The sequence below is a fragment of the Schistocerca gregaria genome, chromosome 7 (assembly GCF_023897955.1).
Source record: "Schistocerca gregaria isolate iqSchGreg1 chromosome 7, iqSchGreg1.2, whole genome shotgun sequence".
NCBI lineage: Eukaryota > Metazoa > Arthropoda > Insecta > Orthoptera > Acrididae > Schistocerca > Schistocerca gregaria.
Window position 1 is genome coordinate 207,261,336 of NC_064926.1, and position 18,368 is coordinate 207,279,703.

Here is an 18,368-nt window from a genome sequence, read left to right on the forward strand (position 1 = left end):
CAGGGAAGCTAGAAAATCTGAAAACGGAATTGCTAAGGCTCAGTCTAGACAGAATGAATGTCACTGAAGTGAAATACAAAGAAGAAGAGGACTTCTCGTCAGACGAGTGTGGAGTGATATCAACAGCAGCAGAAAATGGTATAACATGACTAGGATTCGTTATGAATAGGAACGTAGGGCAGAGAGACATTACTGTGAACAGTTCATTGACAGGGCTGTTCTCATCAGAAATGACAGTAAACCAACGCAGAGAGCAATAGTTAAGGGATACATATCAACGACGCAGAGAGGTGAAGAGATACAGAAATTAAACGCTAGTTTAGTACGCAAAGGGAGATGAAAATCTAATAGTCATGTGGGAGTGGAATGTGGCTTTAGGGAAAGGAGTAGATGAAAGGATTATGGGAGACTATGGGCTTGGTAGAAAGAATGGGTGAGTAGAAGGACCAATTGATTTCTTCGCTGGTAATAGCGAATACTCTGTTCAATAATCGTAAAAGGAGGAGGTATACTTGGAAATACCGGCAAATATGGGAAGGCTGCAGTTAGATTATATCATGGTAACGCAGAGAATTCGAAATTAGATTTTGGATTGTAAGGGGTAGCTAGGGGCAGATACAGACTAAGATCACAATTTAGTAATGATGAAGAATGGCTTGAAGTTTAAGAGACTAATCAGGAAGAATCAGTAAGCACAAAAGTGGAATACAGAATCACAGAAGTGGGAAAGTGGGGAAACCAGAACAGAAGAGAGCTGAAGCGTTCGAGATGTCGTGTTACAGAAGAATGTTGAAAATTTGGTACACTGACAAGGTAAGGAATCAGGAGATTATCAACAGAATCGTCGAAGAAAGGAACATATGGGGAACAATGGCAAGAAGAAGGGACTGGATGACAAGACATCTGTTAAGACGTCAGGAAATAACTTCCATGATTCAGGAGAGAGGTGTGGAAGGTAAAAACAGTGGAGGAGGGCAGAGATCGGAGTACATCCAGCAAATAATTGACGAAGTAGGTTGCAAGTGATACTCTGAGAGGAAAAGATTGGCACAGGAGAGGGATTAGTGGTGGGCCGCATCAAACCAGACAGAAGACTGATGAGGCAAAAAGAGAAAAAAAGGTCATTATCATCATCGCCGACTTCTAAATGCACACCTCTTTCAGACTTTTCCACACATTGCCATCTTCAGCTTGTACCACTTCCTGACCACACAGTTCAGTCTGTAGTGATTGCTACTGTGGGCACTAAAGCCGGTTTCCAGTATCCAGGGAACAGGGGTGTGGCCGTGCGGTTCTAGGCGCTTCAGTCTGGAACGCGTGACCGCTACAGTCGCAGGTTCGAATCCTGCCTCGGGCATGGACGTGTGTGATGTCCTTAGGTTAGTTACGTTTAAGTAGTTCTAAGTTCTAGGGGACTGATGACCACAGATGCTAAGTACCATAGTGCTCAGAGCCAGCCATCCCCTAATCCTCCTAATAGAACTGTGGTCTGGGCTAATTAGGCTGAATTCAATTATGAGTAATTTTACAGTGACAGCCGGAGTTTTCCAGCGCCTGGTGCAACTATACTTCTGAAGCATCTGGGTGGAAGTATCACTTTTCAGAGAAGTGCTGCTGATTGGAGAAAATGGCCAACGAAGTTGCCTAGATCTGCTCTCTTAAGTGTTACCTCACGTGCAGCGTAGTTCTCAATTATAACAATGTTGCATTCGACACTCAAGTTATGGTACGATACCCAGAAAACTACTATACTAACCAAGCTGAAACTGTTTGACTACTTTAGGATCAGAGTTATTCTAGTAGTAGGGCAACTTCGTACCAGCACATTTTGTTAGTGCATGTTGCCTACATCAGGGGCAGGTTTGCACTTAGGGGTAAACCTATTGTTCTCCTTTGGTTGACAGGTACTTAACCTATCGTTCTCCTCTGCCTGACAGGTACTTAACCTACTGTTCTCCTTTGATTGATGGGTCCTTAACCTATTATTCTGCTAAGAGGATCCTTCCTTTTCATTGGCAGGTCCTTAACCTATTGTTCCCCCACCCCTTCCCACTCCCCTCCCCCAGGAAACCTCTAACCCAACCCCCTCCCACTCGCTGCTACAGGTACAATTTTGATATCAGTTGATTGACTATTTAATTGAATTGATCAATTAATTAACCTCTCCCCCTCTGCTAAACCCCCTACTCTCCTAGCCTCCCTCCCAGAAATTGACGAGAAAAAGACTCAACCTGTTTTGGGCAGCTGGAGATAGGAAGGAGTGTACTTTTTTTTTTTGGAACAATTTATTAAGGGATGGATTTCATGTAGTTGATTTATTACTCTGATACAAAACACTCTCTCTGACATGCTTTGTGTCACGCTACATAGCCTACAGACCTGCAAGCTACTTGTAAATTACCGAAATAATGCGGTACACTGACGTACAAACACGAAAACAACTCGTAAATTGTCAAAATAATGCATATAAAAGGCTCTGCGAACACGCTCAACTTGCTTAAACAGCCGACAATAATGCAGTGCACAAAAACTTATTGCACATAAAAAACGCTTTCGAATTATCGTAAACTGCAATGTCATCTTCCCTCCCAAGGACACCTTGCACACAAAATAGCGCAGTTCAGCTAGAAGGGATGTGTCTGGAAGTGCCGCCATCGTGCATATTTAGAGTATAAAAGGATGCATGACAGCCGCAACAGATCAGTCTCCTGTGGTAGTTGAAAGTGTCAACATGGATTCCTCCAAAGTGCTTAACATGCCTTAGCATATTTAGAGTATAAAAAGATGCATGACAGCCGCAACAGATCAGTCTCCTGTGGTAGTTGAAAGTGTCAACATGGATTCCTCCAAAGTGCTTAACATGCCTTAGCTATTAGGGAGAAGGACGAGACCAACCGACGAACGCTTTGATTTATGGCTACTACTGGAGAAAATGGACAATCTTGTTTCTAACAATGACAACATAAATTACACTGAAAATGGTACACTCGTCAGCAAGAAGAATTTAAATGTGCTTACTCCTATTACAAAACCCTTTTGCGATAACATTATGATAGTTTAAATCTATGATCAAGAGGACTGTCAGGAGCACTTAGAGAAGGGACGATCTGTAATGTTAGAGTAGCAGATGTGTGGCTCATTTGACTATTATCTACGCAGTAAATTCTCCAAATTCGTCACTGCAAGACATGGTGTCAAGGCGAAGCTACCATTTCTCCTACCTGAAAGCGACAATGTGACAGCAAGTGGAACGTTGGATAAAATCGGAAAGGAAGCACTGGAAACCATTTCGAAGAAATACAAAAATCCTGTGGCTATACCATATAAAGTGGAATTAGCCGACGTTAAACTTGATGTTCCAATGGAAGAGTTGCCTGGAATATTGCAGTAACTTCTTGTAGACGATTATAACCTTTCGGATTTAGACATAACGCTAGACTTTTCTGGATTTCTTAATAAAATGGTGATGTGCGACTATCTAATATCAACCTACGACTTCTGCATGGAAGGAGACCACCAGGGACGCAGCAATGTGATTGTCGTCAACGATAAGACAGCTGGAATAGACTATTTAACGTGGATGAGCTCCAATTGTAAAGGTATATAACAAATTTATTTGTCAAATCACAAATCCAGGCGTAAACAAAGCTATTGGTAACCATCTTATAGGCTGTATAAGGTGTCCAGACACGCGACTACGTGAAAGTTTTACGTCTTCTTTGACTAAGAAGCATGGCATTACCAGGCTGGAGGCTACTACATGCAACTGCAGAATGGATCGTGTGTTCGACACAGTGCAAAGCTGTTTAAGTGTATTAGACACCAACAAGCAGTATTTACAATGTGCTCCACTTTACTCTGTGCCAATTGCGTCAATGTGGTGTCCACTAACTAATAATTTACAGAACAGTTGCTTTGTGTTGTTTAACAACGTTCTGCAATTGGTCTACTGGGGTAATAAGAACACCCAAAAATTGACTGGTGTGCAAGTGAGTCTGACGGACTCTCAAGGCCGAGAAAAGCTTATAAGTTATGTTCTGTCTGCATACAGTTTTAATTATCTACCTGTAAACTACGTAGAGGTTCTCAACATAGACTCCAACAAAGACAATATTAGTATTACACAGAAGTGTTATGTTAAAGCAGGAGACACTTATTTTTCTCAATCTAGAACCCTGTTCTCCACAATACCGTCCGATATAGATATCGCCGGATGGGACTGGTTCCTACAAATAATGTTATACTCCAAATCTTAAGAAAAAGGACCATTCCCATAAAATAAATTACTTCTTTAAGTGCAGTTAATATATTAAGTGTACAGAAACGAAAACTGGAAGTGGAGGACGTCAAAGTACAGAAAAGGAGACTGGAGTATATGAAGAAGACAACTGCCATAAAGGAAGAACATAAGCTCCAATTGGAAAAGGAGGAAACTTTTGCCGATGTGCAGGCCACGTTCACTTACGGATTTAAACTTACTGTATGGAAAAATCTGACTACGAATGGGGAATACAAAATATTGGCATTTACAGTAAACAGCCATGGAAACTGGTTACGTGTTTGAGTACTGGCCGAAATCAGGGGAATCGATAACGTTTACTATGTTAAGGCATACCCTAAAAATGTATTTATTAAAGTCTATTCTCATTTCGACCGGTTTAAAAAGGATGATTATATTCTATCTTAGTATGGAAAGCTGGATGTTGTCTACCTAGCAATAGAACAGACTTTTGCCGAGCTTAAAACTGATGGAATAACTATATTTAATGGACACTCGTTTGCGAAAGTTTTAATCTTAAAGTTCTATACAGAAATACCGCAAGAATGTGGAGCAGAAGAGTTACCAACATACACACAGGAAGACGTGGAACTCTTTAACAATAGCGTCAGTCAGGAGATACGAGGAAAAATTAAAATCCCCGAATCCTCTCGCCTAGAAGAACTGCAGGAAAGAACAGAGCTAGTAGTTAAAGCCATGAAACAAGTATCTTACAGGAAGAAAATTAGATATGTATTAGGATCGAGAATATTCCTTCTCCGTATTAGTCAACTTACAGGTTGGAGAAAGAAATATATGATTCAGGCGTGGATTTACGTTACAAATTAAAAATTAATTTGGACATTATTAAAGCTACACCCAACAAAAATAAGGAAAGAGTTGTTCTCTCTGTGTAAATGTATATACAAAAGTTAATAAACCTTTTTTAAGAGGATATTTACCTTTCTTATTCCCTAACCTGCCAAAAATCCTAAGACATTCCCTACGTACATCGATCCATGTGCCTGTATTTCGGATGTGGAAGTGAGTGGTTGGATGGCCTTGTAAAGTAGTTGAAACTAGGTAGTTGAAAGCGAAGCCACCTCCCCTTTTCTTACCTATATGAACACACTGGACGGAGGTTTTCTTTTCTTTTTTTTTGTCATCACTCTACTGACTGGTTTGATGCGGCCCGCCCCGAATTCCTTTCCTGTGCTAACCTCTTCATCTCAGAGTAGCACTTGCCACCTACGTCCTCAATTATTTGCTGGATGTATTCCAATCTCTGTCTTCCACTACAGTTTTTGCCCTCTACAGCTCCCTCAAGTACCATGGAAGTCATTCCCTCATGTCTTAGCATATGTCCTATCATCCTGTCCCTTCTCCTTATCAGTGTTTTCCACATATTCCTTTCCTCTCCGATTCTGCGTAGAACCTCCTCATTCCATACCTTATCAGTTCACCTAATTTTCAACATTCGTCTATAGCACCACATCTCAAATGCTTCGATTCTCTTCTGTTGCGATTTTCCCACAGTCCATGTTTCACTACCATACAATGCTGTACTCCAGACGTACATCCTCAGAAATTTCTTCCTCAAATTAAGACCGGTATTTGATAATAGTAGACTTCTCTTAGCCAGAAATGCCTTTTTTGCCATAGCCAGTCTTCTTTTGATGTCTTCCTTGCTCCGTCCGTCATTGGTTATTTTACTGCCTAGGTAGCAGAATTCCTTAACTTCATTGACTTCGTGACCAATCCTGATGTTAAGTTTCTCGCTGTTCTCATTTCTACAACTTCTCATTACCTTCGTCTTTCTCCGATTTACTCTCAAACCATACTGTGTACTCATTAGACTGTTCATTCCGTTCAGCAGATCATTTAATTCTTCTTCACTTTCACCCAGGATAGCAATGTCATCAGCGAATCGTATTATTGATATCCTTTCACCTTGTATTTTAATTACACTTCTGAACCTTTCTTTTAGTTCCACCATTGCTTCCTCGATGGACAGATTGAAGAGTAGGGGCGAAAGGCTACAGCCTTGTCTTACTCCCTTCTTAATACGAGCACTTCGTTCTTGATCGTCCACTCTTATTATTCCGTCTTGGTTGTTGTACATATTGTATATGACCCGTCTCTCCCTATAGCTTACCCCTACTTTTTTCAGAATCTTGAACAGCTTGCACCATTTTATACTGTCGAACGTTTTTTCCAGGTCGACAAATCCTATGAACGTGTCTTGATTTTTCTTTAGCCTTGCTTCCATTATTAGCCGTAACGTCAGAATTGCCTCTCTCGTGCCTTTACTTTTCCGAAAGTAGCTTGTAAGTAGCTTCGATGCATGAGCTGTCAACCTGATTGTGCGATAATTTTCGCACTTGTCAGCTTTTGCCGTCTTCGGAATTGTGCAGATGATGCTTTTCCGAAAGTCAGAGGGTATGTCGCCAGACTCATATATTCTACACACCAACGTGAATAGTCGTTTTGTTGCCACTTCCCCTAATGATTTTAGAAATTCTGATGGAATGTTATCTATCCCTTCTGCCTTATTTGACCGTAAGTCCTCCAAAGCTTTTTTAAATTTCGATTCTAATACTGGATTCCCTATCTCTTCTAAATCTACTCCTGTTTCTTATTCTATCACATCAGACAAATCTTCACCCTCATAGAGGCTTCCAATGTATTCTTTCCACCTATCTGCTGTCTCCTCTGCATTTAACAGTGTAATTCCCGTTGCACTCTTAATGTTACCACCGTTGCTGTTAATGTCACCAAAGGTTGTTTCGACTTTCCTGTATGCTGAGTCTGTCCTTCCGACAGTCATATCTTTTTCGATGTCTTCACATTTTTCCTGCAGCCATTTCGTCTTAGCTTCCCTGCACTTCCTATTTATTTCATTCCTCAGCGACTTGTATTTCTGTATTCTTGATTTTCCCGGAACATGTTTGTACTTCCTCCTTTCATCAATCAACTGAAGTATTTCTTCTGTTACCCATGGTTTCTTCGCAGCTACCTTCTTTGTACCTATGTTTTCCTTCCCAACTTCTGTGATTGCCCTTTTTAGAGACGTCCATTCCTCTTCAACTGTGTTGCCTTCTGCGCTATTCCTTATTGCTCTATCTATAGCGTTAGAGAACTTCAAACGTACCTCGTCATTTCTTAGAACTTCCGTATCCCACTTCTTAGCGTATTGATTCTTCCTGACTAATGTCTTGAACTTCAGCCTACTCTTCATCACTACTATATTGTGATCTGAGTTTACGTCTGCTCCTGGGTACGGCTTACAATCCAGTATCTGATTTCGGAATCTCTGTCTGACCATGGTGTAATCTAATTGAAATCTTCCCGTGTCTCCCGGCCTTTTCCAAGTATACCTCCTCCTCTTGTGATTCTTGAACAGGGTATTCGCTATTACTAGCTGAAACTTGTTACAGAACTCAATTAGTCTTTCTCCTCTTTCATTCCTTGTCCCAAGCCCATATTCTCCTGTAACCTTTTCTTCTACTCCTTCCCCTACAACTGAATTCCAGTCGCCCGTGACTATTATATTTTCGTCCGACTTTACATATTGCATTACCCTTTCAATATCCTCATACACTTTCTCTATCTGTTCATCTTCAGCTTGCGACGTCGGCATGTATACCTGAACTATCGTTGTCGGTGTTGGTCGGCTGTTGATTCTGATTAGAACAACCCGGTCACTGAACTGTTCACAGTAACACACCCTCTGCCCTACCTTCCTATTCATAACGAATCCTATACCTGTTATACCATTTTCTGCTGCTGTTGATATTACCCGATACTCATCTGACCAGAAATCCTTGTTTTCCTTCCACTTCACTTCACTGACCCCTACTATATCTAGATTGAGCCTTTGCATTTCCCTTGGCAGTCCCCTCCCGGAGATCCGAATGGGGGACTATTCCGGAATCTTTTGCCAATGGAGAGATCATCATGACACTTCTTCAACTACAGGCCACATGTCCTGTGGATACACGTTACGTGTCTTTAATGCAGTGATTTCCATTGCCTTCTGCATCCTCATGTCGTTGATCATTGCTGATTCTTCCGCCTTTAGGGGCAATTTCCCACACCTAGGACAAGAGAGTGCCCTGAATCTTTATCCGCTCCTCCGCCCTCTTTGACAAGGCCATTGGCAGAATGAGGCTGACTTTATAAGCCGGAAATCTTCGGCCGCCAATGCTGATTATTTATCAAAATTTAGGCAGTGGCGGGGATCGAACTCGGGACCGAAGACGTTCTGATTATTATTTTATTTCCTGGCAGATTATAACTGTGTGCCCGACCGAGACTCGAACTCGGGACTTTTGCCTTTCGCGGGCAAGTGCTCTACCAACTTTTTTTTGGGTAAGTGCTATACCAACCTTTTTTTTATTGTGGGGCCTTAAACTAGCGCCTTTTTTTATTTTATTTATTTATTAAATTTTTTTAATTTTTGAATTTTTTTTTTTTTTTTTTTTTTTTTTTTTTTAGGAAGGGAAAATAAACATGTGCTCCGATTTGTAATGAGAATAGAATGAACATAGTATATATGAGTTCTAGGCTGCCGTTGCGCAATATAAGAAAAGAAAGGAAATGTCTTCTTGAGGTGCACAAAAGACTATCACTTCATTGTCGAAAGGAAAGTTGCTCCGCTGCTCTGCGAGAGAAGGAAAATGTTGAGAGGAAAATGGGAAAGAAAAAAAAATGCCTTCTGCATTGGTGAGCATCTGAATAGTATCTTAAATTTCCGGAAAGAACTAAAGTCCCAGGAAGCAAATAGGATTCATACATACAGGCAACTGGCAACCTCTACTATCCAAATATTCTATTTGAAGCATTTAACCGTTAATTATGATTTTCAGCATATTTCCAAATATCCTCCTGTAGTCATAATGTTGGCTTATTTTAAAGTGTTCAATTTCTATGTAAGAATAATAGTCTAGGAAAGTAGCATGCCTATTCTGCATAATAAACGATGCTGTGTGACCCATGATCCACGTTGTAGCGTTGTTTTTTGCTCGTGGCTACCTCAGTTTATGTGGCTGAGTGATCTTTAAAAGTTCTACACCACTGGGCGTCGTACGGTCTATCAATGACAATCGTTGATGAAGAAATGTTGTAATTTCTTCTGCATGTCCGCAAGTGAACCTATGAAGGAGCGTATCGACTCTTCCGCATGTGTCACAGTTGGGCGTTGGATGAAGGCCTATTTTATGTAGCTTTTCATTCGTTGCTACTTTATCGTTGACTGTGAGATACCAGTCGGCTATGACGCGTGATGGTAACATGTCGTTGTGCACATTCCGCCATATTCTACTCCAATGTGTATGTGGATATTTTTCTTCGAGACGATTCCTGTGGTTTGTTGTCATGAGAAGGTCATAAAGCTTCCTGTTCGTCAGGCTTCCGGTATCGACGATGTTGTGTCGAATGTAGCTCATTTCCATGTAGTACAGTCGCACATGTCGGTAAGAAAGTGGAATGCCAGCGATTTTAACGGGTGGGTCCAAGCTATGAGGTTTCCACCGCTGAATGAGGTTTCTGATGAGACTGATCCTCCGGGTACGAAACTCCTTCCTGATGCGATTTAGGAGCAGGGTGACACATTTTTTGTGTACTTTAATGAGGTTAAGGCCACCTTTGGACGAAGGTAAGGTTAAGGTATCGAATTGAACTTTGAAAATATGCCCCCTAAAAATAAACCAACATAACGCTTGTTGTATACTCTTGGCTAGGTGGTCGGAGATTGGAAGAATTTGCGCCAAATAATTCATCTTGCCCCCCCATGAACCATGGACCTTGCCGTTGGTGGGGAGGCTTGCGTGCCTCAGCGATACAGATGGCCGTACCGTAGGTGCAACCACAACGGAGGGGTATCTGTTGAGAGGCCAGACAAACGTGTGGTTCCTGAAGAGGGGCAGCAGCCTTTTCAGTAGTTGCAGGGGCAACAGTCTGGATGATTGACTGATCTGGCCTTGCAACATTAACCAAAACAGCCTTGCTGTGCTGGTACTGCGAACGGCTGAAAGCAAGGGGAAACTACAGCCGCAATTTTTCCCGAGGACATGCAGCTTTACTGTATGATTAAATGATGATGGCATCCTCTTGGGTAAAATATTCCGGAGGTAAAATAGTCCCCCATTCGGATCTCCGGGCGGGGACTACTCAGGAGGATGTCGTTATCAGGAGAAAGAAAACTGGCGTTCTACGGATCGGAGCGTGGAATGTCAGATCCCTTAATCGGGCAGGTAGGTTAGAAAATTTAAAAAGGGAAATGGATAGGTTAAAGTTAGATATAGTGGGAATTAGTGAATTTCGGTGGCAGGAGGAACAAGACTTCTGGTCAGGTGACTACAGGGTTATAAACACAAAATCAAATAGGGGTAATGCAGGAGTAGGTTTAATAATGAATAGGAAAATAGGAATGCGGGTAAGCTACTACAAACAGCATAGTGAACGCATTATTGTGGCCAAGACTGACACGTCGCCCACGCCTACTACAGTAGTACAGGTTTATATGCCAACTAGCACTGCAGATGATGAAGAAATTGATGAAATGTATGATGAGATAAAAGAAATTATTCAGATAGTGAAGGGTGACGAAAATTTAATAGTTATGGATGACTGGAATTCGACAGTAGGAAAAGGAAGAGAAGGAAACATAGTAGGTGAATATGGATTGGGGCTAAGAAATGAAAGAGGAAGCCGCCTAGTAGAATTTTGCACGGAGCACAACTTAATCATAGCTAACACTTGGTTTCAGAATCATGAAAGAAGGTTGTATACGTGGAAGAACCCTGGAGATACTAAAAGGTATCAAATAGATTATATAATGGTAAGACAGAGATTTAGGAACCAGGTTTTAAGTTGTAAGACATTTCCAGGGGCAGATGTGGACTCGGACCACAATCTATTGGTTATGACCTGTAGATTAAAACTGAAGAAACTGCAAAAATGTGGGAAATTAAGGAGATGGGACCTGGATAAACTGAAAGAACCAGAGGTTGTACAGAGTTTCAGGGAGAGCATAAGGGGACAATTGACAGGAATAGGGGAAAGAAATACAGTAGAAGAAGAATGGGTAGCTCTGAGAGATGAAGTAGTGAAGGCAGCAGAGGATAAAGTAGGTAAAAAGACGAGGGCTGCTAGAAATCCTTGGGTAACAGAAGAAATATTGAATGTAATTGATGAAAGGAGAAAATATAAAAATGCAGTAAATGAAGCAGGCAAAAAGGAATACAGACGTCTCAAAAATGAGATCGACAGGAAGTGCAAAATGGCTAAACAGGGATGGCTAGAGGACAAATGTAAGGATGTAGAAGCTTATCTCACTAGGGGTAAGATAGATACTGCCTACAGGAAAATTAAAGAGACCTTTGGAGAGAAGAGAACCTCGTGTATGAATATCAAGAGCTCAGATGGCAACACAGTTCTAAGCAAAGAAGGGAAGGCAGAAAGGTGGAAGGAGTATATAGAAGGTTTATACAAGGGTGATGTACTTGAGGACAATATTATGGAAATGGAAGAGGATGTAGATGAAGACGAAATGGGAGATACGATACTGCGTGAAGAGTTTGACAGAGCACTGAAAGACCTGAGTCGAAACAAGGCCCCCGGAGTAGACAACATTCCATTAGAACTACTGACGGCCTTGGGAGAGCCAGTCATGACAAAACTCTACCAGCTGGTGAGCAAGATGTATGAGACAGGCGAAATACCCTCAGACTTCAAGAAGAATATAATAATTCCAATCCCAAAGAAAGCAGGTGCTGACAGATGTGAAAATTACCGAACTATCAGTTTAATAAGTCACAGCTGCAAAATACTAACGCGAATTCTTTACAAACGAATGGAAAAACTGGTAGATGCGGACCTCGGGGAGGATCAGTTTGGATTCCGTCGAAATGTTGGAACACGTGAGGCAATACTGACCTTACGACTTATCTTAGAAGAAAGATTAAGGAAAGGCAAACGTACGTTTCTAGCATTTGTAGACTTAGAGAAAGCTTTTGACAATGTTGACTGGAATACTCTTTTTCAAATTCTAAAGGTGGCAGGGGTAAAATACAGGGAGCGAAAGGCTATTTACAATTTGTACAGAAACCAGATGGCAGTCATAAAAGTCGAGGGGCATGAAAGGGAAGCAGTGGTTGGGAAGGGAGTGAGACAGGGTTGTAGCCTCTCCCCGATGTTATTCAATCTGTATATTGAGCAAGCAGTAAAGGAAACAAAAGAAAAATTTGGAGTAGGTATTAAAACTCATGGAGACGAAGTAAAAACTTTGAGGTTCGCCGATGACATTGTAATTCTGTCAGAGACGGCAAAGGACTTGGAAGAGCAGTTGAACGGAATGGACGAGTGTCTTGAAAGGAGGATATAAGATGAACATTAACAAAAGCAAAACGAGGATAATGGAATGTAGTCAAATTAAATCGGGTGATGCTGAGGGAATTAGATTAGGAAATGAGACACTTAAAGTAGTAAAGAAGTTTTGCTATTTAGGAAGTAAAATAACTGATGATGGTCGAAGTAGAGAGGATATAAAATGTAGACTGGCAATGGCAAGGAAAGCGTTTCTGAAGAAGAGAAATTTGTTAACATCGAATATAGATTTATGTATCAGGAAGTCGTTTCTGAAAGCATTTGTTTGGGGTGTAGCCATGTATGGAAGTGAAACATGGACGATTACTAGTTTGGACAAGAAGAGAATAGAAGCTTTCGAAATGTGGTGCTACAGAAGAATACTGAAGATAAGGTGGATAGATCACGTAACTAATGAGGAGGTATTGAATAGGATTGGGGAGAAGAGAAGTTTGTGGCACAACTTGACTAGAAGAAGGGATCGGTTGGTAGGACATGTTTTGAGGCATCAAGGGATCACAAATTTAGCGTTGGAGGGCAGCGTGGAGGATAAAAATCGTAGAGGGAGACCGAGAGATGAGTACACTAAGCAGATTCAAAAGGATGTAGGTTGCAGTAGGTACTGGGAGATGAAGCAGCTTGCACAGGATAGAGTAGCATGGAGAGCTGCATCAAACCAGTCCCAGGACTGAAGACAACAACAACAACAACAACAATTCATCTTGCTCGTAATGGCGATCTCGATGGTCTTAACTTTCTGTAGTATGTTCAAGTCACGGTCGGAGTGAAGCATCAAAGCAGCACGTAATTTATTAAGCATGTATGAACAGTTCTTCGTCAGGAATTTGTCTGGTGTGGCTTCATAAGTAACACCGAGGGTTGTGTGAGAATCCTTTACCTTGCACCAGGTAACATGGGATATGTCTCCGACACCGCCACCGATTTGCAAAACTGTGGTTTTAGTTCTATTGAGTATTGCTCCTGAAAGAAACGTGAATGTTTGTAGAAGAGTTGCTGCTGACAGAAGTTGTTGCGATGATGACACAGTTACGCATATATCGTCAGCATACGTAATGCATGGGATAGTGACAGACTCGACGCTAAGCCCGATCCCGCTATGCACTAAGTTGTTCAGGAGCGGCTCTACTGCAATGGCGTACAAAATCATTGACAGAGGACATCCTTGGCGGATGGATTGCTCGATGGAAACTTCTTTTGTAAAATGGCCATTAATGAGAATCCGTGAAGAGGCGTTTGTAGTAAGTTTGCGAATTAATTCTATGAGATGAGGTCCAAATCCTAGTTTCTTCATGCTTTGAAAGAGGAAATCATGACGTACACGGTCATAAGCCTTCTCAAAATCTAGAAAGATCAGAGCGCCCTGTCCTTTAGTTTCAGCATATGAACAGATGATGTCCCTCAAATCGCAGGCAGCTGAGATTGCACTTCGACCTTGCACTGCACTGTACTGGTAACTGCCTAAAACCTTGTACATAACGGTTTTGCATCCTTAGCTTAATCGATCTGGTGATGATTTTGAAGTCGGCATTCAGGAGTGTGATGGGTCGCATGTTTCCGAACTTCCTGCTGTTCCCTTTTTTCGGTAAGGGCAGGATAATACCTTCCGTAAATGCCTTGGGTATGACTTCCAGGTGCCAGAGTTCATTCGCTATCTCGAGGAGTGTCGGATCGAGGACGTTCCAGTATCGCTGGTAAAACTCAGCGCTGAGACCATCAGGTCCTGGTGATTTCCCTTTCTTTGCACTGTGGACCGCCAGTCGGATTTCGTCCTCTGTGAAAACAGATTCCAGCTTTGCATTATCCTGTTGTGACAAGCGACAGCTCAAGGTCCCAAGAAAATCCTCGCACGAGTGTTCATCAACGAGTTGCTTCTTGTAAAGTTCATCGGCGGCAACGTCCTTGGGGTGGGCTCGCACGATGATGCCATGCATTCGTTGGCATTGTATCGCCGTGATTTTCGCTTTATATCTTTTGATCTTTACGTCGATGTCTCGAGAAGGATTGTTAGTGCGACTGTACAGTTCTCTCAAACAGCGATAATAAAATTCAACAGTCTGTTTCTGCCAAAAGCTTTTTTGTCGGGTGTAGCTCATGAGGGTCAGACGTAATTTAGGCTTAGCACACTGAATCCACCACTGTAGAACGCTAGCGAACGACGTCGGTGCTGCTGGAGCTGTTGCCACGTTAAGTTCACCTCCTCTTCAAGATGGGCATCCTGCAGAAGGTTGACATTCATTTTCCAGTAGCCCTTCCCGCGGTAAATTGGCTGGCGTTGTAGGTTGAGGTAACACTGATATGCACAATGGTCGGAGATGTTGACAGGAGCTATGTCACAGTTCACAGTGTGTCGCTGGAGGGCATCGGACACATAGATCCTATCCAGCCGACTGGCAGAATGACTGGATACGAAGGTGTACGCTCTGAGTTTCGGATCGTCCGTCTCTCCGGCTTTGAACCAAACTCGTTGGTAACGTTTGGAGTACGAAACGAAATGTCAAAACCAATAACGGGTCAGGGAGGGGAAGGTCGCAGCGCGATGGTCATGCGCGAGAGCAGCTACTGCTGCATCTCCTCGTTCTGCTGCCATCACGGCTCACTGCTGTCGGGGTGCTGCGCGGTGCGCGCCGCCCTGCCCGCCACCGCCGGTTGAGTCTGTCAACGTGGTCGCATCCGCCTGGCCACCACGTGGGGCTGCGACTGACGTCAGCGATTTCCTGCGAGAGCGCTGCTGCAGCTGCTTGCTGCTCTGCTCGCTCTTCCTCTTAGCCGTTACGGTGCTCTGATCCTTTTCAGCGCTCTGATCCCTTTCAGCGCCTTCAGGTGTTTGGTTTGTTCACGAATGCGTTCTTGCCTCGCGGTGTCCTCGCAGCGCACGGATCAAGAAGATTGAGGTTCAGTCTCGCTGCCACTTTTTGACATGTGTACGGGTCCTAAATCATTCGACTTTTCCTCTTTGCTACTATTCCCTTTGCTTCTCCTTCGGCGGCCTTTCTTCGTGTCTGCTACAGTCTCTACAGATAGGGGTGGTTCAGGCAAACTGATCTGCACCCGCTCCTGTATCTCACACGGCTGAGTTTTAGAGGTGGCTGGCGCATCGTTGGTATCCAGCGGTAACTGCCCCGGTGAGGATGACGGTGCCGAATCGACGTCCGTCCTACCGCGAATGTCTTTGGCACTGCATTCCACCTGAACTGGCACCTCCGCCTCGCTGACATGTTCCGGCTGCCGGGGTGGTGGTACAGTCCCCGCGACCACCTCACTCAATAGTGGAACAAGCTTTACACTACCGTCTGCAGGACGTTCCCGTGGAAGTTGAAATGGACGTCGACGTGTACAGTTTATCCGCAGATGTTTAGTTGAATGGCAGATCGAACAGGTAGGGGGTTGGCCAATGTAAGTTACCTGTGCACGACAGCCGCCAATGGCAACATACGAAGGTATATGCTTTTTCAAGTCTACACGTACACTTCGCACCCCGCTGTTAACTTGGTAGCGATAGGCAGTCGACCATTTTTCATTTGTAACTGACAAAACAGCGCCGTACAGTGACAGAGAACGTGCAATCAGATCATTAGGGCACTCAGGTGGCACATTAAATACCCTGACGGTTCTTACTCATAAGTGTCACTCGAAATAAGTTTTATAAATAACGAGTACTGCACAAAGTCCAACTGGAACGTGTCGACTATATATTCAGGCAATTTCAAATCCTCAAAGATCCACTCATGAATTTCAAACGCCGTCGGACGCAAGGCAGCGCGATCGAAAACACACTGAACGCTGTTCGCTCTGTTAATTGTCGACATCTTACTTACAACAGTTATACAGAAACAAACGTTAACAGCGCTCGCCCACGCTGCTCAGCTCTCCACCTCAGCACTGCTCGCGACGTAAACACTGGCCCGCGCTACCGCCCGTCACCGCGCGATGTGCACTGGCCGAGTGCCGGAACACGACTGTACACGGGTACCCCTCTACAGAGCTACTGCCTCAAATTGCTTAAGTAAATACTGAAAGTAAGGACTTACATCCATGCTTTGTAGCTCAAGTTGAGTCCTTTCCCCATCAATTCCAAGGAAGAGATGGCGGTCGGACGACTTAAGTTAGCAGAGGTAGCCCAAGTTTCCTATTTTCCTGCCATTTTCTTAAGTTAGTGGAGGTAACCCAAATGACCTTTTTTTGCCCACCAACATTTGAACGTCCTGCCATTTTCTGGAGCAGGGGAGGGGGGAGGGGACGGATGGAGTTAGGTTAGTGGAGGTAGCCCAATTGATCTATTGTCCCGTCAAAATTTGAACGTCCCGCCATGACGTCGTCGCGATATTGTCGTATCTATGGCCGCCATCTTGGATCCGTCTTCTTGAATAAATTAGGCAGCAATGGAGAATGGTACGACGGCGGCCTTGTCCCACAACTTATTCTTCCTTACCGAAGAATATAGTTACAGACTCGTCTGAAATTTTAGAAAGAGTAGGGGCATAATTGATTTTATCTTTACGCAGTAAAATTCAGATTGAGGCGTTCATAATATTCGTGTTCTCTTTTAGCTTGTTGCTATGAAAACCAGAGATATTCTAACGCTGCCGCCCAGTAATTCGTGTTAATTTCTGAATGTAGAATGAAGAGTCAAGTTAGATTCCGTTTAATTTCTACTTTTGATTATTTGCTGTCACTGATCGCTTTGGAGATAGATAATAAAACGGTCTACTTTTCACTTATAGATAACTTGTAGCTCCTTACTTTTGAGAAAGATAGAAGTACTTTTTTATAAAGTAATTTCATCGAAATTATGCAGAATCATGCATACTATGTTAAAGTTTCCATAATATTTGCAGTTGAAATTTGATTCAAGTTTTATATTTACCTCGTGTCATTTAAATATATGTAGTGCTAAATTATTCCTTTTAAATATTTTCAGTAAATTCCCCACAGAAACATATTTTTAACGTTTTCCAATAAAAACGAATCTTTTACCCATAGCACCATACATGTTACTACTATAAAAAGAAAAACTAAATTATTAGAATGTGTATGCGTGAATGCAAGAGTGGCTGAATGAGAACTGTTACAGAGTTTAGATCAACACTTCTTTATTTTTGAATGCCATTAACAGTCAACGAAATTATTCCAAAAACATCAAGTATAGGCGTTGGAAAAAATACTGCAACACCGAAAACACATTACCTTACCTAATACGGTATAGGAAACCCGATGGCATAAGAACAGCTTCCAAATGTCTCGGAATCCATTAATCCCGAATTTTTTTCAGCCCAATTTTATAGCATTCGTCCCGCAAAATAGTGGCAAGGTGAGCTGACGACGATGGAGATGGATAGCGCTCACACACACTTCTCTCCACACTAGACCACAGTGGCTCAATAATGCTGCGATCCGGTCACTGTGGTGGCCAGGGGAGATCCTCTTGATTACAAAACGTGTCCTGAACGATACGAGCTGTCTCAATACGGTATCTGTCGTCTTGGAACACGGCATCAACATTGAGGAACAAACGCTGAACGCCTGGATGGACAACGTCAGCCAAAATGGTCACATAATCTTTGGCCATAATGCGACCTTGTAGAGGAACCATGGGGTCCATGGAACAGCACAATATGGCTGTCCAAATTGTCACCGCAACCCTGCTATGTTTCTCTCTTGGGACGTACACTATGCTAGAAGCTGAAAACAGCGTGCAACAGGACTCATCCAACGACGTGACAGA